Source organism: Ctenopharyngodon idella, chromosome 12 (genome assembly GCF_019924925.1).
Source record: "Ctenopharyngodon idella isolate HZGC_01 chromosome 12, HZGC01, whole genome shotgun sequence".
Classification (NCBI taxonomy): Eukaryota; Metazoa; Chordata; class Actinopteri; order Cypriniformes; family Xenocyprididae; genus Ctenopharyngodon; species Ctenopharyngodon idella.
The window spans coordinates 25456176-25479050 of NC_067231.1; the positions used below are offsets into that span (position 1 = coordinate 25456176).

At 36.4% G+C, this 22875-nt stretch overlaps 1 long non-coding RNA gene across 1 annotated transcript in view; it reads right to left on the reverse strand.

Annotated features, from left to right (window-relative positions):
* LOC127523515 (uncharacterized) overlaps window positions 1–19339 on the reverse strand; it is a 39263-nt gene extending 19924 nt beyond the window's left edge. Inside the window, exons 1-6 of the long non-coding RNA XR_007932887.1 lie at window positions 18699–19339; window positions 15619–15761; window positions 15365–15439; window positions 15042–15137; window positions 983–1065; window positions 64–691 (exon numbers count right to left, since the gene is read on the reverse strand). This is a non-coding gene — a long non-coding RNA (uncharacterized LOC127523515). The remainder of the gene's footprint in view (window positions 1–63; window positions 692–982; window positions 1066–15041; window positions 15138–15364; window positions 15440–15618; window positions 15762–18698) is intronic.
* Window positions 19340–22875: the final 3536 nt, after the last annotated feature.

Below are 22875 nucleotides of genomic sequence, written 5' to 3' on the forward strand. Positions count from 1 at the left end.
GTATTTAATACATAATCCACATTACATTACACTATTCCTTATTCAGTGATTCAGTGAACTTACCTTTTGTTTTTTGTTGATGTCGTTTTTGGTTTGTTTTTTCTTTTTAATTCCGAAGTGCCACTGTGATATAAGTGGTCACTCTTACACAGAATGTAAGCTTCACACTCCAGTGTTCTGGGCGCATCTACTTTACCCAAGATCACCTCTGCTTTGTGCATCCAAATGGCCTTGTTCCATGTTCAATAAAGCAGCACGAACACAGCAGCAAGCTCACACAATGCAACACGGCCTTTTACTGCCCCCTCTGGGTATCCATTTAAGAGACTGCATGGGAGAATGTCTGATAAACTGTTGTATGAACCACCTTATCTCTTCCAACCAAGACCACAGAGCAGATTGTATTACAACAGAGATGGCTCACCAAAAGCAGCCAAACACTAAAATACACACACACAAACATCAAACTGAATGTGTTATTGGTCTCTCCAGAATCCCTCATTTACACATACTCAGTTCTGCATTGTTTTCCTCCACACCAATTTGACACATTGAATTTTGAGAACTGGATGTGAGACAACAGGACGATTGTGTGAGCTTTGCCCCAGGGTGGGCTTTCGGACTGGGCTCTTGTTGCTTCCTTGCGTGCCAATCAATTGTGTCCATGCTGGTTTCAATGCAGCATAAGGATCTGCAATAGAGCGTCTGCATTTAAAAATGTAAGGAAGAGGAGAAATAGAGCCACAGAAAGAGAGAAATGGACATTTCTACCCAGAAGCTATGACTCATCTACGTGCAACAAAGAGTCTAAAATGAATCTGTATTCATATTCACATTAATGGATCCAACAGTGAGTCAAATAACTGAAGGGTTAACAGTCATTCAGACTATAATTGAGTTCACAATCAATCTATGATCTTTTTTCTATTTCCATTGTTCTTATCTTTTACAATTTTGCATTGTGATAAAATGTGTTCAATACCTTTTTGATTGGCTGGGTTTCTCGATAATGCTGCAAATAATGTTCAGATCAGTGGTTCTCAGCTTGTGGATTGCAGGTCTGTCCTGATAGGGTTACAGAGAGCAGGGATGTAAATGGCAGATAATTAAAAAAAAAAAAAAAAAAGTAATAACCATAGTAGTACATAGGACAGGCTTATCATTAAATAGAAGTATTAGCTTTTTAAAGGGAGGAGAAAAGGCTTACCATCTTTTGTGGTTAACATCAGAGTCTGTGCATTCAATCAGTCACACTTCTGCTGTTATTTATGCATTTATGAAATATATTAATCATTTTGCCAGCATGAAAACTTAAGTGCATCGAGATTTTAGGTCCAAAAGACAAACTTTTTCACCTAAAGCAGTTTGTTTGCATTTCAATCACAGAAACAGAAGAAAACTACTGCCAACTACTTCCAAATTACATGCTATGTTGTCAATGTTCTGTAAGCTATTAAAGGGATAGCTCACCCAAAAATGAAAATTATCCCATGATTTACTCACCCTCAAGCCATCCTAGGTGTATATGACTATCTTCTTTCAGACGAACACAGTTAGTGATATATTTAAAAATATCCTTAGTCCTTCATGGTTTATAATGGTTGTGAATGGCGGGCCGCGTTTTGAAGTAAAAAATAATGCATCCATCCATAAAAAAAAAGTAATCCATACAACTCCAGTGGGTTAATAAAGGCCTTCTGAAGCAAAGCGATGCATTTTGTAAGAAAAATATCCATATTTAAAACTTTATAAATTCAAATAACTAGCTTCCGGTGGACGACTGTACGCAGAATGCGCAAGTCGATTTGTGACGGAAGAGTATCCTTTTACCTGACACACAACTTAATGATGAACACGGAAGCACAGAGGAGAGAGCAAAACAAAACACCGGTCACGGATTATAAGTCTAAAACGATAATTTATAAAGAGTAATGGCAGAGGATTTTGATATAAGAGAAGAGGAGCTTAAATTTGTTGCACAGCCCTATTTGTTTGAACCGTGAGAGGCGTCTAAGCTTACGATATTCCTACATCCTGCGTCATCACGTCAGAATATTACTCATTTGCCGCAAGTCTACTTGCGCATTTTGCGTACGGTCATCCGCTGGAAGCTAGTTATTTGAATTTATAAAGTTTTAAATATGGATATTTTTCAAAAAATGCATCGCTTCGCTTCAGAAGGCCTTTATTAACCCACTGGTTAATAACTTCTTTTTTTTTTTATAGATGGATGCATTATTTTTTACTTCAAAACACGGCCCCCCATTCCCAAACATTATAAACCTTGGAGGACTAAGAATGTTTTTTTAAATATATCTCCAATTGTGTTCGTCTGAAAGTAGGTGTCATATACACCTAGGATGGCTTGAGGGTGAGTAAATCATGGGAGAATTTTCATTTTTGGGTGAACTATCCCTTTAAGTGTGGTTGACTGTGGTATAACAATTTTTACACACTACTTACAACAATGCTTTTGGGAAATGTGCCATATATATTAAGTACATTTTACATGCAGCTACCGTGCAACTTCAGGAAACTTCATGGAATCTTTCATGAGATGTAGGGGTTAATTCAAGTTGATTGGGACACTTTTTAAGTGACAAGTCATCTCAATGGCAAAAAGTGTCCCAATCACCCTGAATTGACTATATTTAAATGTGTATATACATATATATACATATAAAATTTCTCTCTCCCTCTCTCAAAAAAAAAAAAAGAAAGAAAGAAAAAAGAAACGTTGTTACATGTAGTTATGTTAGGGCAGTACTGTTATTGCGACTGAAGAGGTACCTTTTATTGATAAAATGAACCCAGAACCCAGAATGTGTCATGGGTTCCCTGTTGAAGAATATGTTGTACAAATGTACAAACACAAGTACTTTCAAGGTATGAAAAAACAAAAACCATGCACTACTAGCTCATGAACAGTAGATGGCAGTATATGTCAAGTTATAAGTCACTGCCTTCTACATAAAAACATGTTAGAGACATACTAGGAGATGTATAGAACACTATTTATATTTCAAAGCAGTACATTCTAGAATGTTTTATTCATGAAATACTGTAAATGTCAGAAGAGAGGCTCTTAGTCTTTTACAGCAACTGTCTTCTGTTTTTGTGACATTTAGATTTTTGAACTTTTTTTGTCTTTCTATGCATATTTTAGTTTAACCTTGTTAAAAGATGTCTTTGTAATCTCAGACCTGTTAAAGCCCCATAAGTTCAGTAGTCCTTCTCCTAAGCTGCGCATTAATATATAATGCACAGCTTAGTCTTTTGCTAATAATAGCGTCAAGTGTCTTCGCTTGTCGAAATCAAACCAAAAGACTTGATCTTTGGGGAATCTTACCCTTTAAGAGACGTTCTGAGGGTGAAACTGCACAGCAAACGTAGATCGATATCACTAAAATTCCCATCTCCCCTGATATGAGTCATATACTTAAACTTAAAAAACAAAACAAAAAACCACAACTGATATTTGAGGAGCTGTATTTCACCTCACTGCACATTCCAGCCCATATGTAAGGGTGCATGAATTTTAAAGACAAAACAGAGAATGCATGTTATGTTTAGAATTTGAAGAACGGTTTGAGAAGTGAGGGATGACATTTACAACACTCTCCCCTTTGAACCGTTGATAAAATCAGTTCCATTTTGCAGTTATTGTAGAAAGCAGCTCAGCAGTCTCTTCATGTACTTCCTGTCATTGTGAACCGAGTTCAGTGCATTAGACACAATAGCTCTGAACTGAAACAAAACACTACTATGGTGCTTTCTTTAAAATGTAAATGTAAAGAAATGAAAAATGTACTGCAAGTGTAAGATATGTTGATTAAAGTGGTGCGATACAGGTTAGATTATATGAGAGCTTTCAAGGGCTGTTAAAACCACACTATGCATTTCAATGAAAAAATACCAGGGAAAAAAAGAAAGAGGAAGGTCAGCTAAACAAAAATGAATCTCACTGGTAAGTGACTTAAAAGCCAAGATTTATACTAATAACACAAACTGAAAATACTGAGTATAATACTAATAACACCACATATAGGCTAATGATTTATCCAACATCACTGTGTGTGTCTGTGTATATTGGCCTGCTTCTTATCCTGGGCAGGGAACAAGGAGCCGCATAGACTAGCCTCTGTCAATACAGGCAACACAAATCATATCCATAACCTGCACCTGAGTCTCCATGACAGAACCTGCTCTGAATTATTTATAACAAGCCCTTTCAAGAAGAGCACATATTATTGAGCTTTGCATTGATATATCGGTTGCCAAACAAAACCTGTCAGTCCAAATAAATGGCTCTTCTTGCTACCTGCAAATCCTGGTGCCAATTCTCAAATGAAAGCATTCCGGATCAAGCTGTATTGAAGGTATGACATGTTTCTCAAGTTCTCCTGTGGCTGAGTGTCATGTTTTACATTAAAGTATCATGCATATTTAATGATAAACTCTGCACAGCAGCGGGGCCTTAATATTGACTCTGTGCTATTTTTAGCAGGTCTCTCAGACATAGAATTGTTTTGAGGGGACCTATATAACCTTAATATCAGCAAAGACACTTTGACATGGCCTACGGATGTTTTCGTTTGAAGCAGCAGTTCTTACAGGTCACAAGAAGGTGTCTGTGAAGACTCAGACATTCTATGTCATGGTGGTTTTTCATTTGGAAAAATGCCAAGCTGTTTCTTTCAAATTCATTATTATTAGTAGTAGTAGCAGCAGTACTATTATTATATTATTGTTATTATAAATAGGTTATTTACCATCATTAGCTAAATGTTAAGGTGCTATGCAAGAATTGTCATGTATTAATCGCATTTTGTTGGCAAAATGCTTGTAACGAAACTTGTAACAAACAAGACCTTCCTAGGTTGTCTATGAAAGCATGTAGACTGATTTTTATGTCAAAGACTCGGGACGTTTTTGCCGGGAAAATCAAAAGGATGTGATTTTTACGCACGCTCTCGGGAGCCTCTCTTCCGTTATGACACATGAAATGAATCCTCAGGACAATGCCGAAGAAGCCATTCTGTACTGTAATGCTAATGTTTCTTGCAAAAAAAAGGGAATAATTCAAGCCAGAACTATACAGTCTATAGTCTCAAATACTTTATAATCAAACTAAATATACAATTTAATTTTAATTACCTCGACATGATACCGGTGAATTGCAGAGCTGGTGAAAAAATATATCCACACCGCTATGATCAGATTCTTTCTCACTCTCTCAGATTCTTTCTTGCCGCTTTCTCACCGCTGTCCTTTTACTTGTGTTTATTTTGTTATTGAGAGGAAAGCGCGCAGAACGTTAACGTTAGATTCATCTAAACGTCGCCCTCAGGTGATGCTTTATCGCTGTAAAGGTACATCCAACTTACTTGTACTTCTAAGGAAAGAACGAAAAAGAACTTCCCTGTAAGTATATAAGGGTCCTTGAATCACGTCCAGTCTCTCATATGTCACGTGTGCACCACCCAGTGCGAGCACGAGCAACAAGTTTCTGGCTGCAGTTCACTTAAACGGCCACCGGTGTCGCTAATAACAACGGCTTCTGAATTCTACATAATGTCAATGTGTATGTTAATGTTAATAAACATTGTAATATTCATTGGATGCAACATGGATTCATTACAGTAAGAAATAGTGTATAATGACTAACAAACATAGAAATGGAGATTTAAAAAAAAAAAAATGTTATTTGTCAACCTCAGGAGATTGAATTAAGCATTTGATGTGTATAATTTTATATTAGATAAACAGTTCTCATAATAGAGGTCTCACAACAAAACACAAAGTTCTGTATTTGTTGTCTTCTGTTCCTCTGAGCTTTACAGCTTATTCTGGAAATATTTTTCCATACTTAACACGGGATGCAAGCTTAAAGGATTTGTTCACTTTGAAATGAAAATTGGCCCAAGCTTTACTCACCCTCAAGCCATCCTAGGTGTATATGACTTTCTTCTTTCTGATGAACATAATCGCAGAAATATTAATAAATATCCTTACGCATCCGAGCATTATAATGGCAGTGATAGGGATCAATGAGTATGAACTGAAGAAAGTGCTTCCATCCACATCCATCAATCAATCATAAATGTGTGCTCCACACAGCTCTGGAGGGTTAATAAAGGCCTTCTGAATTGAAGCGATGCATTTGTGTAAAAAAATCCATATTTAAACAAGTTATGAAGTAAAATATGTAGCTTCCGCCAGACTGCCTTCTGTATTGAAGTTACAAAGAAAGTGTAAACTTGCTTGAATAGGGAAGGCGCATGACGTAACATAAGCTTTGTGAACTGCAAGAGTTTTACACTTTCTGCATACGTTGAATACAGAAGGCGGCTTGTGCGGAAGCTACACTTGAAATGAAGCTTTTTTCATTTCAAAGTGAACTTATCCTTTAACACCATTGTGGCAACTGGCAATTCTTCCAATATTCAAACAAACTGCTACAGAAAGTGTTCATTTTGACAACTTTAATTAAATGCTTGCTTTCTGTTTTGCATGCCCAATGGAATCAGCTAACTAAAAGTAATTTCAAACTTTATTCACAACATACATCACTTTTTCTTAATGTCACCCAAGTTGATACCTAATTGGGTCCATATGAACTAATAAAGTAGGATATAAATTTCAATTCTCAGGGTCATAAATCCTCTTCTGACTCAAACTCAACTAAGACACCTTGCAACTCTCTCAAATACCGGTTTGGATGTTCTAAAGATGCAAAACTTGAGGGAAATTGCATAAATGCAAACTAGGATTTTCCTAATTAATGGCTGTCATGAGACAGGAATTTCAGCCAGCTTTGTACAGGTTAACCAAGAAGTTTTGCTTGGAATAGAATGGCTATGGTGGGTTTTAAGCACAGTGGATTGAGAAAAAGAGAGGTCTGTGTGGGCTGTTTTGAAATGAGCCTTTTTAAGCGTAACCTGTTGCCCACACTTTCTAAAACCTTGAGAAAATCTCCCTTTCAATGTGAAATCCCCAACCTATAAATCTAAACACGTTGGTCAGTCTGTGCAGAATATTGATTTTCCTCATGATTTGCAGCTAAAACATTTCAGTAATATGTGTGAAATAGAAAAGCCATGAGAAAAAGTTGATCAAGTGGCCTGAAAATGAGAGCCATGGATGGATTGGTCATACCATTTGAAAATAAACATCATCTCAGCATGTCTAAAGCTGATGACCTGGACGGCAAGTAACAAGGTGAGCAGGTATAATAGGTCCAGACACAGTGCATTTCATAGGTTTCACAACAACGTAATATTCATGGGATGTGGATACCTACATGGATTAATTACAGTATGAAATACAGTTTAATTACCAACAAACATAGAAATGCAGTATTCATTTGTTTTTGCTATTTTTTTCCTCCACAACACCTGTGGAATTATAACTACTCAGCAAGGAAAAAGCAGCCTTACATATTGCAAAAGCCTTACTGTTCCAATAAATACAAAACATAATTTCCTTTTTTTTTTTTCCTTCTTTTGTTTTTTGTTTTTTTAAACTTGACTTTGACGTTGTAAAATATGATCTGAGCCGGACAGATTAAAGCGTTACTCCCCCCAAAAATGAAAAAAAAAAAAAAAAAAAAAAAAAAAAAAAAAGTAAATTACTCACCCTCATGTCTTTCCAAACCCCTAAGACTTTCATTCATCTTCAGAACCCAAATGATGATATTTTTAATGAAATCTGGGAGATTTCTGTCCCTCTATTGACAGTCTACACAACTACCACTCTGATGCTTCAAACAATCCATAAAGAGATCATAAAACTAATCCATATGAATTGAGCAGTTTAGTCCAACTTTTCTGATGAGACTTGATCGCTTTATATGATGAACAGATTGAATTAAGGCTTTTCTTCACATATAAGCATTAAGAGAAGCTCAACTGTACTTGTGTGACACGTGAGAACAAACCTCTTGCGGAAGCTCAAACGTGCTGCGTAACACACGAGAATGAACCTCATTGGTTCTCACACATCAGGCGAACATGAGCTTCTGTTTACCATATCTGATGTGTGCATTGATGAATGTTTATATGTGAATAAAAGCCTAAATTCATCAAGTGATCGAGTCTCTTCATTAAATTTTCCCCTAAACTGCTCAATTCATATGGATTAGTTTTACGATCTCTATGTGAACTTTTTGAAGCGTAAAACTGGTAGTTGCGTGGACTGTCAATGAGGGACAGAAATCTCTCAGATTTCATTAAAACATCTTTTAATAATTTGTGTTTCGAAGATGAACTAAAGTCTTACGGGTTTGGAAAGACATGAGGGTGACAACATGATGACAGAATTTTCTTTTCTGGGTGAACATTTCTGTTAGTTACCCCAGTTCCAGGTACACCACCGATACACAACTGAGAAGTGATTATAATGTGGATTAATATATTGCACAACCTCAGTGTATTATTGACACATGCAGTGTTGGTTAGAGAGTTGTCAGCTGATCTGTCCGTGCCACTGGGAGTTTCCATTTGAGCCTTTATGTAAAATAGCTGAAGGGTAATGGCATCAAATCTCTTCCCAAAACACACACAGCATCTGGTAACACTAAGCACTCGGGTACAGTATAAATAACAGATGTTGTGGGTTCCAGGTAATGCTTAGAGGAAATTGGAACAATTTGTTGGTGTTGGTGTTACACACACCACTGGAAGGGAGCACGGCTTTTGCCCTCAAGACAGAAGAAGATGAATTAATATTTGTTATATTAAATGGAATGTCTATAAACCCCACAATGAAGCTTGCAGTAACTGTAAGACAGTAGTACAGCATATAGATATATATTGCTGTAAGACTAGTGCAAACAAGTAGATTTAACACATGAAGGTTTTTTTTCTTTCTTGAAATTAATAGTCCACCCAAAAATGAACATCCTGTCTTCATTTACTCACCCTCATGTTATTCCAAACCTGGATGACTTTCTATAAAGACATTTAGATACTTTGTGGTGCTTTTATATCCTTTTTGATGTTTGAAAGCTTGTCTTTTCTACATTCATGTTTTACAAAAGAAAGTCAAACTGGTTTAGAACGACAATGAGCGTGAGTAAATTATTTACTGTCCCTTTAACAAAATTGAGATGTTGAGAGCTTAAATCATCCCAAGGGCAATTTCCATCAACCATTAACTGTTCAATACTCCCAAAGAGCCCACAAATCTGTAATATGCAACAGTACGGTTGATTGTGTATAGTTTATGTGTGTCCGTTTATGTGTTTGCAGTATAATCTATATGTGTATATACCCTGGGGTACCTCTAAATGTGAGGGCAGCACAGTTCAGGAAGCACATCTACTAGCATTATGGTATATGTGCCTTCACTGATACCAGTGACCCTTTTTTCAACCTCTCCCTATGAACTCAACTGTGCTGGGCCAATCATGCAATTCTGAGAAAAATGTTGTGTTACATACTTATTAGTATTCCAAAGAATTCTAAACTATTTAGATCAAGTTACAAAACTTGGTTAATCTAACAAAATACGTTACAAATTACTTTTTAAAATATGTATTTTGTAATCTATAGTGAAATACATTTTAAAAGTAACCTACCCAGCCCTGTCTACATCCACCTCTAGGAATTCGATGCCTATCACAGCATCCATATACAAGGTTATTCAGTATTATCAGCAGCTTCATTGCATTGCTCAGGAGCTAATTACCCTCCTCCATCCCCAGCTCCTCCTCTCGAGTCAGGATATGGCCTTCTGATATTCCTCTTCAAATCAGACAAATTTTTCTTCAATTATATTGTACTTTAAATTACTGAACATTAAATATATCTGCAAAACATTTATGTTGGTTCTGTTCTGTTTATCCTAAGGGGGTTATCGCTACTCTCCCTGATCCCATCCATGCTAGGCTTCATGGAGTTCTTGCCAAGAACAGAACCATATCGCCAATCCAAACTGTATGCTAATTGTCAATCATCGTTGACGATAGTGGTCCTTACAGAAATAGAGATAAAAACAAAGAATGTCTGAGTGTTAACCATGCCATATTGAAGATCAGTAATCGTGATTGCAGAGATGGTAGCTTCTTAATTACAGGCTGATTAATTAGTCAGTGTTATTCTTTACCCACAACACCACATCCTCTCGTTAGCTTTATTCTGTTTATTATATGTTAAATGATTTCTTAGGGTCTGTTTCATATTGCACACATGAGCAGTGCACAAATTATATCGGTCATTAATTATAATGCCTGTCTTGTTAATCTATTGAACGGAACCCAAATTTCAAAATAAAGGCTTTACTGGATACTTGCCAGAATTACTAAATAAAAATGTGAGACATCGTTTTCAAAAAGTAGTTTGTACCACAAAACCTTAAAATGCAAAAGATAAATAGATTTACCTTTACTTGCAAGTATGGCAGTGTGAATGCTGTAACCTGTTACAATAAATAGCAGCTTACTGCATGATTCCTAACACTGAGGTTTAAAGCTCAAGGTGCTATTCTGAGCAGGGCTAAATGTTCCTTCTGTTCACCTCCAGCAGGTGGAGGTCAAAATCAGCCACAAATTTAAAGTAAGAACATCTTTTGTAGAATGATGTAGAAGATGCAAAATTAATTTTTTTTAGAAGTGCTTTTTACTTCAAGACCCAGATTTTACTATGCACAATTATATGGTTAGTCACATGTGACAAATGAATGACTTTTTTCCTTGCTTTCCATGACCCTGTCAGAACAGCTCCGTAACCCACCAGTTGAGGGCGACAGGATTATTTATACCTGATTGGTAGCCTCTATCAAGTGTTTGTGCTCTATGTCTTGTTCATTTGTGCAATATGAAGGTGTTTTAGAAAGAAAAATTATTGAGCCCCTAAAGGGACATGATGATGGGGGAAAAAAATGAGATGGGAGCAAAAATCATGTTAACCCTTTTGTGTTTTTTTTGCATTCCCCCGAGAAACTTTGCGTTCGCTCACAATAGGTTTATGTTTCCCCCAAGAACCTTTGAGTTCTTTGCACACAAAGTTTCTCAGGGGAAATTCAAAAGTTTGGTGAGAGAATGCAAAGTTTCTCAGCGGAACGCAAAAAAATAGCAAGAGAACGCAAAGATTATGTTAATACTTTTGTATTCTTTCGCAATTTTTATTTTGCGTTCCCCAGGAAAATGCTCACAAAATGTTTGCAAAAGTTTTGTGAGAGAATACAAAGATTATATGTTAATGCTTTTGCATTCTTTCGCAATTTTTTTTTCGTTCCCAGGAAACTTTGCATTCACTCACAAAATGTTTGCGTTCCCCTGAGAAACTGCGTTTGCTTGCAAAACTTTTTAGTTTTTTGCCAGCAAACGCAAAGTTTCTCAGAGAACAGGGAACACAAAAATTTTGCGAGAGATTTTGCGGGGGAAAGCAAACTTTTTGCACACAAACGCAAAGTTTCTCAGGGGAACGCAAATGTTTTGTAAGTAAACGCAGTTTCTCAGGGGGAGCGCAAACGTTTTGTGAGAGAACGCAAAGATTATGTGTCAATACTTTTGCGTTCTTTTGCAATGTTTTTTTTTTTTGCGTTCCCCATGAAACTTTGCGTTTGCTCACAACATGTTTGCGTTCCCCTGAGAAATTGCGTTCGCTTGCAAAACTTTTTAGTTCTTTGCGAGTAAACGCAAAGTTTCTCGGGGAATGCAAATGTTTTGCAAGAGAGCGGAAAGATTCTCAGGGGAACACAAAAGTTTTGCGAGAGAATGCAAAGTTTCTAGGGGGAACGCAAACATTTTGCAAGCAAACGCAAAGTTTCTCGACGGAACGCAAACGTTTTGTGAGAGAACTCAAAGATTATATGTCAATACTTTTGCATTCTTTCGTAATTTTTTTTTTTTTTTTTGCGTTCCCCAGGAAACTTTGCATTCGCTCACGAAATGTTTGAGTTCCCCTGAGAACTGCATTCGCTTGCAAAACTTTTTAGTTCTTTGCGAGCAAATGCAAAGTTTCTCGGGGGAGCGCAAAAGTTTTGCGAGAGAATGCAAAGAATCTTGGGGGAACGCAAACATATTGCACGCAAACGCAAAGTTGCTCGGCGGAACGCAAAAGTTTTGTGAGAGAATGCAAAAATTATATATCAATGCTTTTGCATTCTTTCGCAATTTTTTTTTTTTTTTTGTGTGTGTTCCCCAGGAAACTTTGCGTTCGCTCACAAAATGTTTGCCTTCCCCTGATAAACTGCATTCGCTTGCAAAACTTTCACGTTTTTTGAGAGCAAACGCAAAGTTTCTCAGGGGAACGCAAAAGTTTTGCGAGAGAATGCAAAGAATCTTGGGGGAACGCAAACATTGTGCGAGTGAACGCAAAGTTTTTCGGGGGAACGCAAACATTTTGCACGCAAATGCAAAGTTTCTCAGGGGAATGCAAAAGTTTTGAAATATATTTTTTCTTCCCATCTCATAATTTTTTCCACCACCATGTCCCTTTAGAGGCCCTGTAAAAAAATAGATGTTAGAGGGTAAAGCCACTTTTTTTTTTTTTTCATAGTTTTGCATTTATGTGTCACAGCATTTGCATTTCTGTGAGCACAACAAAGACATAAGATACAGAGGGTATTTGAAGCCATATTTTCCAAAAGTAATTAACAATTTTAATAGATTACATCAATACATATCTAGTCAGCTTCCACATGTGAGACTTAAACACACAAACAAAGACAGAGTTGATGCATCCCGCACCCGCTAACATTGTTATCTACATTCAAACAGGCCACAGCTGATGGGAAACAAGTTTGTCCTCTTCTGTCCTTCAAAGCAACCCTAATAATACCATGCAATAAATTCACAACACATTCCCCACATCAAGGCTGACATTATTCACACTTAAGATAATGCTTTTTTTTTCAGAAGGGGCAACACATTGACGGACAGACATGGCAATTACAATAATGAAAGACTGTTTGGAGAAATCAACAGAGGCTTTAAAGTGGGCCTGATGCGCCCCTGCAAATCTCTGCCTCGTTTCTTCTCATTGATGGCAGCAGGGATGTGAACACAGAAGGTGCTCTTTCAAATAAAACTGTTCCGCATTTATTTATGTTTTAGCAGAGCTGTCATATTTAATCCGCCATGTGACAAAGAAAATGAGGATTAGATGTGGTTAATATGTTATTATGTCTATATAATCAATTCCCATCTACTTATTTAACATATTTAAAATTTAGCAGAGTGATCAAGTGCTTAAGCTTCACATATGAGAATCTAGGAAAAGAAGTGCTTTCTATTTAAATAGAAACAAATACTAGTATAATTAACATTTGAGTGAAGTTTGTACAAGACTGTTTTATGATCTTAATCAGCCACTTTGAACAAATATCAGGCTGTTAATTTGTACAATTATCACTTATATTTTAAAATATGTTACACTTGCAGTGTTCTCTTACTCTAAATGAGATATATTAAATGTTATATTTACACTTAATTTACTCGTTTTAGTAATTGCTGCTGTATGAGGTTACAGTCTGTTGTGCAATATAAATGTAGATCTGAATCATTCTAATTAAGCAAAATTGTAAGATGTCATCAATAGTAAATACCATAAGATAATGACATTTAAAGTAGGCTATTTTAAATTTCTTCAGCAAGCAATAAATAAATACAAAAAAGCACAGAAGCAAAGTGTACCATCCTGGTTTTTCATGCCTGCTCTCGAAGCAATTCTGTCCACTCTGACCCCAATGTCCAATCCCCCCACCCCCACCCATCTGTCTAGAGGTTCCCATGGCAACTGTCATCACATTCCACACCTTTATAAGCACATGACATATCAGCTACGCCAAATGGCCTGGTCTGCTGGTATGGGGCATTCAATTATCCATATTCTCCAACTGTGTGTGAGACAGACAGAGACAGACAGAGAGGGGCCATACAGCTTGATGTTGCACAACAGTGACATCTTGCAGGTGATCTATCAATACGTTTCCAGTTGGCATCTACTCACAACACTCTGATCAGAACTACTCGTCTTTGAGCTACATGTGTATACAGAAACAATGTCTGTGATATACAAAAATGAATATTTCTTTAATTTATTATAATCTTAGGTTTTTTTAAAACGGTTATGTTATAAAATTTAAAATACACACACACACACACACACACACATAAAAAAAATAATAGAATATAATTTGTGCTGTCAAATTGATTAATCGTGATTAATCGCATTAACAAAAGTTTGTGTGTGTGTGTGTGAATATATATTATATATATATATATATATACAGCAAAAATTATTCAGACATTTTTGATATTTTTGATATATTTTTACTAGTGGGTGCAGGACACTATAGTTCATTTATAAGTGAGGATAGCAAAATAAAGTAAACTGTGACATATTATACACAAAAATTCTTCATACAGTGGACTACCAGTAAAATTGATAAAAATTTGGAACCAAAAATTATTCAGACACTTTGACCTGACCCATAGGCGCCAATTTATGTTTGTGCCGGTGGGTGCACAAACATAAACGTGTTTGAAAGCTGCAATTGATTTTTCATTGGTTAAATCAATGGAGAATATCTCATATTTTTCCTTGGGTGCTCGACCATTTCCATGGGTGCTCGAGCCCCCGAGCACCCACAGGATCGGCGCCTATGACCTGACCATGTTTTGCTTAAGTGTTATCTGACATAATTAAGAGATCTTGTAATATTTTATTACCATTTTTTTAAAAAACTATAGTGAATAAACTGTATTAATAAATGAAATGTTCAAGGTGTCTGAATACATTTTGGAATGTATATATATATATATATATATATATATATGTGTGTGTGTAACCCCTCTTCCCAGATCCTACTTGCCCCGCTCTGCGCGGGCCTCGAACCTGGGTCTCCGGCGTGGGAAGCGGACACTCTAACAAGGAGGCTAAATGGAGCAACCATAGCATAAGTCACTAGAGTGTGATTTGTGAGGTTTACTCGCACAGCGACTACTAGCTGGCCTCTGTTACACTCACCCCCCTAAACCTCACACCCATCCGGGTCACGGCACCAATGTAACCCCTCACCCAGGTCCTACTCACCCCGCTCTGCGTGGGCCTCAAACCTAGGTCTCTGGCATGGGAGTCAGACACTCTATCAAGGAGGCTAGAGGCTGCAACTCCTAGCATCAGGGATTGCTGGAGATATACACACACACACACACACACACACACACACACACACACACACAAACATTATATATTTACACACTTCTATGTTAGATGCAATTAATCGTTTTGACAGCACTTAAATGATATATAATATTATATAATAAAGCACAAGCTTGTCTTAACATTAAAGAGACTAGGTATAGTTGATCATTACATCAATTCTAGACAAAGTACATGTGCACTCAGGTCATTACCTACATATCAGCACCTTCTTAATCAGTGCAAGAATCTGTGTGCTTATTTGCTAGTTTCCCCTGCGGCTCCAGGAGCTGAAACACATCAATAAGATTTTCAGATAACATTCACTCCTGAGACTCGGAGAGTCCTAATGTACTTGAGACCTATTCTCCTGGCAGAAAAAAAACAATATGAGTCAGTCGTCTGTCATGTTTGTCCAGTGTTTTAAGGTTGGAAAAATGTGGTGTGGCTGAATAACATGCTGGCTTACCTCTTTGTATACTGTATTTATTTCCATGGATAATGTTGTGTTGTCGTCCTGGTGAACTTTGAAAAGTTGAGGCCAGTTCTGTGTCTCAGGAGATGGAGGGCCCAATTATCAGATCCTCAAGAGTACAACTGATAAACTTCTGACTGAAAAAAAAAAAAAAGTTCTTCACTACCCAGCATGCATCTATCATAGACCACGTTCACACTGCAGCAGAATACGGTCATGAGTCCTGTATTTGAGTCCTTAATACAGTTACGTTCACACACAGTTCAGTTATTTACAGGAGTGACAACCTCAATCTATAACCAAACTCACACCTGTAAATTATCAGGACTCACTGGAAAACTAGTTGTCCGTCAAGTCATATAGTGTGAACGAGACATTACAAGACTCATACCTGTAAGTAAATGTGGTTGTAAATCTCAAAAACATTTATTTTTGCAGTCACTTTTATTCAAAGCAACTTAAGAAATACAAGCATTAATGAGGTTTCAATCATCATCCAGAATAGTACAAGCTAGAACAGGGAGGGATATAAGAAATAGTGAAAGAATAGTTAAGACTCTGAACATTTCCTTTACTCAAGAAAATTACATGATCTATTGTTTCACCAGGTAAAACAGCATCACTCACATTCTGTCCTCTCCACAGATGAACACAGGCTGTGAATTTGTGCTCACTGGAGTATGTATCCAATAAGGATGGGATGTACCAAACAAGCTTCAGAGGTTCAACACACTATGAAGGTCAGAGAATCAATCCCATCACCCTGTGTTATATAAATAAAAGTACTATCCTATCCTTGTGTGAGGTACCAGATTCAGGTGCAGGCATTGATTGAAAAGGCTGGGAAGGGCATCTGTAATTGTGGAGAGAAACACAAACTCCCTGGACTGCGCTGGGCACTGCAGCTAGGATTGAAAGAGATTAATTAGCTGTCTACAATGGCCAGACTACAGCAGGTTATCTGCTGGCTATCAATTACCCTGCAACAACAGAAAATATTATATATATATATATATATATATATATATATATATACATACATATATCACAACTTCCACAATATATATAAAAAAAAAACATTCGTCAACTCACACATCAGTTGTGGTAAACAGAAACTCAAGCATGTTTTGCTTGACGTACGAGAACCAGTGAGGTTCATTCTTGTGTGTTACACAGCACGATTTCCACAAGGGGTTTGTTCTTGTGCATCAAGCAGGTTTGATTGAGCTTCTGTTTATGTCCGCTGATCAATGTTTATATTTGAATAAAAGACTAAATTAAATCTGTTCATCATATAAAGCGATCAATTTTAAATTTGGACTAAACCAGTCAATTCATATGGAGATCTCTTTATGAATTTTTTGAAACGGAAAAGTGTCTGTTGTGTAGCTGTCTATGGAGGGACAGAAATCGTTCAGATTTTATCAAAAACATCTTCATTTGTTTTCTGAACATGAACAAAATTCTTACAGGTTTTGAATGACATGAGGGTGAGTAATTAATTACAGAATTTTCATTTTTGGGTGAACTAACCCTTTAAAACAGCCCGTTTCCTACTGTCACAAACATGTAGCCAATCCCGTCAATGTGTGGGCAGGGCTTTTCTCCACTGACTTTCTATGATGTTCAAAGCATTTAAAGGATGCTGATCTTTTGAAGGCAGCTGTCTGACTCTGAGATGGCAAACGGGAATATGTTTTGTGTAACATTAGCAACACATTGTTAGCTGTTTGATAATGTAATCAAGCCAAAGGCTAATCATATCATTTACTGTTATGTGTCCGATGTTGTAGAGAGCGATACATAAAACGCATTACCATTCTGATACATCCACTTGTAGACGACCCTGTATAATTCGCTCTTCCTTTTCTTCTGAATCAGTTTCTGGTTCAAACAATTAAACCAATATTTCCACTTTCCAAGCATTATAGCTACAGGTGACCGAGTGGATCAGGCGGGGACTAATTTGCATATACATGGTTCTGTTTATACTAAATGAAGTGAAGGTGTAGGGTTACATACAAGCTATTTTATGGCATGAAGAAATAATTTTCACAGGGAAAAAATAAAACCTTTTAAATATGTAATTTGGTTTATCAAATAAGAGTTTTAAGGGATATAATTATTGACTTCAGGGTGACTTTAAAGCTTTTAGTGACCTTTACTAATGGAGTAATTGACTAATTTTGCTAATGGCTTTCTTGGTGTCATGAAACGGTGTGGCTTTACAATACGCACAGCACAGGATGCTACACGTTAAAATTAACGAGACAGAACGATGAACAGAAAGAACTCAAGGCTTAAATACACAGGGAGGGTAATCAACTGAACCGAAACAGGTGCGTGGAACTAATTAACTACCAAGGAAACTAACTAGGGAACACAGGCAGACAAACATACATGTTACATTTGGTTAAAAACCTTTTATCTTGAGGTTGTAAAACAAACAGCAAATATGCATTATGAAAATGATAACATCAACTTATATTACAGGAACTTAGCATACAAATGGGTAGTTGATGCACAAAATGTGCATGGACTTTTTTTTTTAATCAACTTTAGGTCTGAATGTATAAGAGAAATTACCTAGTTTCCATTTTGTTTAGTTTTTTTTTAATCACCTTTTATTTCTTCATAGTTAATTTTAAATAGTCCTGCGGCACTAAAAAGAAAAAAAAAATAATTTTTTAAAGTACAAATATTCTAAGTAGTCTCTCAATTAATATGAGCTCATAAAAGTTGCATGCATACTGATTATAAAAGAATGATTAAAACACTGTTTAAAATAGATTTGTCACACCACAAATCAAATCAACTATCCACATGTGTTTATTTCAAACAGTTTGCCTTATACAAATAAACCGACATACGGGGAGAGACAGCGAAGGTCATTTTACAGTGTAGACAATAAGACACACTATATATGCAAAATAAATGCAACCCAGAATGTCTAACATCTGAATAATTCAAAGTTTGTCTTCTTAACTTAGAACATGAATGGGCTACAACCATAAAAATCACCCTAAATTTTTAACCCGCAGGGAAACATTTTCCTGAAGAAGAATCTAACCTACTTTCCACCAGTTGAGTGTTCGTCTTCTCTTTTTTATGTGGATGAACGGCTGATTTTCTCTCTTTCAGGGTGTGCGGTTTGATCCTCACAGACTGTCTCAGCTGAAGTCACAGAGGGAGAGTGCATGCCGGAACAGATTGTTGAAGTTTCACTCCCGTCCTCTCATCTATCTCTGAAGCAGCTAACAAATCACTTGCTTCTTCAACAAGCTTTGGTCTCAGGGACAGCCTGTCGATCTGCATTTCCTACCTATCTTTTTATCTTAGTCCCAGCCCAACAGTGTTATAACTGCCCTCTTTCAAATATGTTCAAACGCAGAAGAGCAGATCCCAGTAGAACGCTGTTTCACACCAACATGATAACAAAAGACAGTTTCATGTGTGTAAATTCACAGTCATTCATTGTAAATAAGTCTAGGGCTATCTGATTTTTTTTTTTTTTCCTTAAAATTTCAGTCACAGAAATACTACAATAAAAGTTTACATTCATATATGCACACTAATGTCAACACATGAATTATCCGATGTGATAAGCATTATCCGTTTAAACTTTAGATTAGAAATTAAATTATACTAGCTTAAATTCAGTATATATTAAAGTTCAGTGCTGTCATCGAATGTGTTTCTATTCAACAATTCTTGTTTTTATGGAGTGTCACAGTTTTATTATAAATTATTCATCTGTGTACATAGTTATGCTTTTAAAATTCATGTTCCCTCATAATCTTTCAAGGGATAGTTCACGCAAAAATGAAAATTCTGTCATCATTTACTCACCCTCGTATCGTTCCAAACCCATGAGAGTTTTGTTCATCTTCAGAACACAAATGAAGATATTTTTTATTGAAATCTTACAGATTTCAGTCCTTCCACTGGCAGATTTCACAACTACCACTTTCATAGAGATTGTAAAACGAATCTATATGGATTGGTTTAGTCTAAACGTTCTGAAGAGACATGATCGCTTTGTATGACGAACAGATTGAATTTAGGCTTTTATTCACATTCATCAAATGAAAAATGACTTTCTCAAGTTTAATTCAGACTGTTTTCATCTTCTCTCATGTTCTTCAGTCACAACATTTATGTCCCATTTAAAAAGCTCCTGATATCGTCTCTACAGTCACATCCTGTGAAGTATACAGGAATGACCATGACAGCTCCTTCCATTTCAAATGATGTATGGAGGCCAAGCAAACTATAGACAACCTGTCCAATGAAATTATGCTAGAGAAAACAACATCGCTATAGGTTATTGTCATGCTTCACTTCAATTAAGGATGTGTACAGTCCAGTGAGGCTGTTCATCCTTGAATCAAGGTGCCACATTCAGATCTCCTGTTCATTGAAATTCATAGTATGTATAGATTAAAGGTCTGTGATCCGTTGCATTGTCATGTGGGTCCCTGGAAATATACAGCTTCTTACATACTTGAACATGGAGGTTACATATGGAAGTCACACTGGCATAAATTTAAAGTGTGGAGGCTTAAATACAATGAGACACCAAATTAATATTGTTCTGTCTTTTTAGAGCTGGCTTTAATTGTCTATTAAACAATAATAACATATTTAATTCATTTCTTTAAAATGCTACTGACAAAAAACTTAATGTGTATCTTTAAACATTGTCATACAAACAATCATTCTGTAACTACACTGATAGTCTCAAAGTTAGTTGTAAGCTGTTTAATCCACTAAAAACAACCACCTCATAAGAGTCATTCGTTCAGGAATCAGAATACACATGCTATTTGTATGTTTTTGATTCATCATAAGAGTAATTCGAGATCATAAGAGTAATTCGTTTGGGATTCAGACTACACTTGTTGTTTTTGATTCACTAAAAATAGCTGGCTCATAAGAGTCATTTGTTCGGGAATCAGACTTCACATTTTGAGCTGTATGTATTTGATTCACTATAAAGAACCGACTCACAAGAGTCATTCAGTTGGGATTCAAACTACATTTGTGCTGTATGTTTTGATTTACTAAAAATACTTGGCTCACAAGAGTCATTCAGTGAGGAATCAAACAACACGTGTTGAGCTGTATGAATGCGATTCACTATAAAGAAGAGGCTCACAACAAGAGTCATTCGTTTGGCAGTCGGACTACACTGATGGGAATGTCTGTTTTGCACTGTTGATTCAGTAGTGACATGAAACAGAAGTTGTGATAGTATTTTCTTCCTTATTGTTACGCATATCTGAGTGACAGGGCTTCTTGAACAAGACAAAATGTAGGGCGGAACTTGATTTTGTCCATTGGGGAATTGATTGGATGGTTGTGGTTTGCTGCTGGTCAATCTCATATGAATGAGATGTCATCAGAAAAGAGGAGAGATATTGCTGCAAGAGGGAGGAGAAGTTATTTTAGATTACAAGGGCACATGAATAAATAAATAAATAAATATGTGCACGGATAAATCATTTATAATAAACACTGCAATATTCCATTAAAAACAAGAATTGTCAATTTTCATTTCATGGTGATTTTAAACAGTGGTTCAGTACACTTTTAATGCAAAATTCTGCCAGAGTCTGCAAAAGAATGCATGTGCGAAAGCCGTTTCAGAAACTATCATCGTTTGTTCATTGTTTAGGCTGGAAGTTGTCAAAGAATCAAACTTTACAGATCAAGTGCCATCTTTAGTATCTGATTAGTCTAATATCAATAATCCTTTAGTTCAGATAAATCATGCTGCTGAAAATCCCTCATGTAGTCCCATCCAAACACATTACGACTCAATTTAAATGTTTGTACTTAAATACTTGATATGCTTGCCACTGTATGCCCATGGTGGTTTTACACAAGTTACAAACCATTACAGATTTGTCTGTGCAGTGGAATAGAAAATGACCCAAGATATTACTGTTTCTCCAACTGAATCACTATTGACTGCTGTGAATTGCTCTCCCTCATAAAACTATTCACAAATATCAATTCCGTGGTTCGATGTGAAAAGCCTTAATAAGAAATGGAAAGATAGGTGGGTGATTCACAATACTAGAGTACAGGGGGTGTCCAAAGTCGGTCCTGGAGGGCCACTGTCCTGCAGAGTTTAGCTCCAACTTGCCTCAACACACCAGCCTGGGAGTTTCTAGTTGCCTAGTAAGACCTTGATTAGCTGGTTCAGGTGAGTTTGAATAGGGTTGGAGGTAAACTTTGCAGGACAGTGGCCCTCCAGGAGCAGGATTGGACAGTTAATGTCTATTAACTATAATGTTTTACTTGTTGAATTCTTTGCTAATCTTACCAGATATTTACATTAAAATACAAATATTTAAATATAAAAGGTTTAAAATTTGATTGAATATTACGCTTTTAGTAAGGACAAAAACGTTACGTGGCATAGCTGCCCTAACACTAATATAATGCCTTAAAACAACACTCTAATACTGTTTACTGATTAAGTTAAACAATTAAAAGTTTTAATAAATTGAAAGATGAAACATGTTGATCATGTACATATCAGGAGACATTCAGAAAGAGTCAAACGAGATGGAGAGGTGTGTGTCCAGTGTGTTTAAGTGTTAGTTAGGCCACTTGAGGCTGTCGTATGAGAAGTAATTAGGAAACACGGTTTTACCATCAGCGTTCTGCTATGTGCTTGACCCTTTGCTCTTGATGAATGGTTCAAGTCTCCAACATGACACATGAGCAGAGGATCATCAGTGTTAGCTGAATTACATTCAGTGAGGTAATTAATCAAAACACACGGACCTAATCCTGTTTTAATTAGCGGTTCGGGCAAGCGTCGGTATTCATGCAAGGGCAGTGGAGGTTTCAGATGGATCTTCAGGGCAATAAATAAGTTTGTTGATTTCAGTCATTGTGTTTTCACCTATATTTATCATTATAACTTATTCAGCAAGGATGTTTTAAATTGATCAAAAGTGACAGTAAAGACTTTTATAATCTTACAAAAGATTTCCATATCAAATAAATGCTGTTCTTTTAAGCTTTCTATTGTAGGGACCACCCATTGGCCCAACGGCAGAATCCAATGGCTGACGGTATAATGCGTGTCGGTCTTGTACTTCTTTCACTTCTGTAGATTTTAATTAATTTATTAGAATTCTGTTTCATTTTGATTCTAGCTTCTTACTTAATCTGACTCCAATTTCAAATGAAAATTTAGACTGAGATTATAATTAAATTTAGTTTTGTTATTAA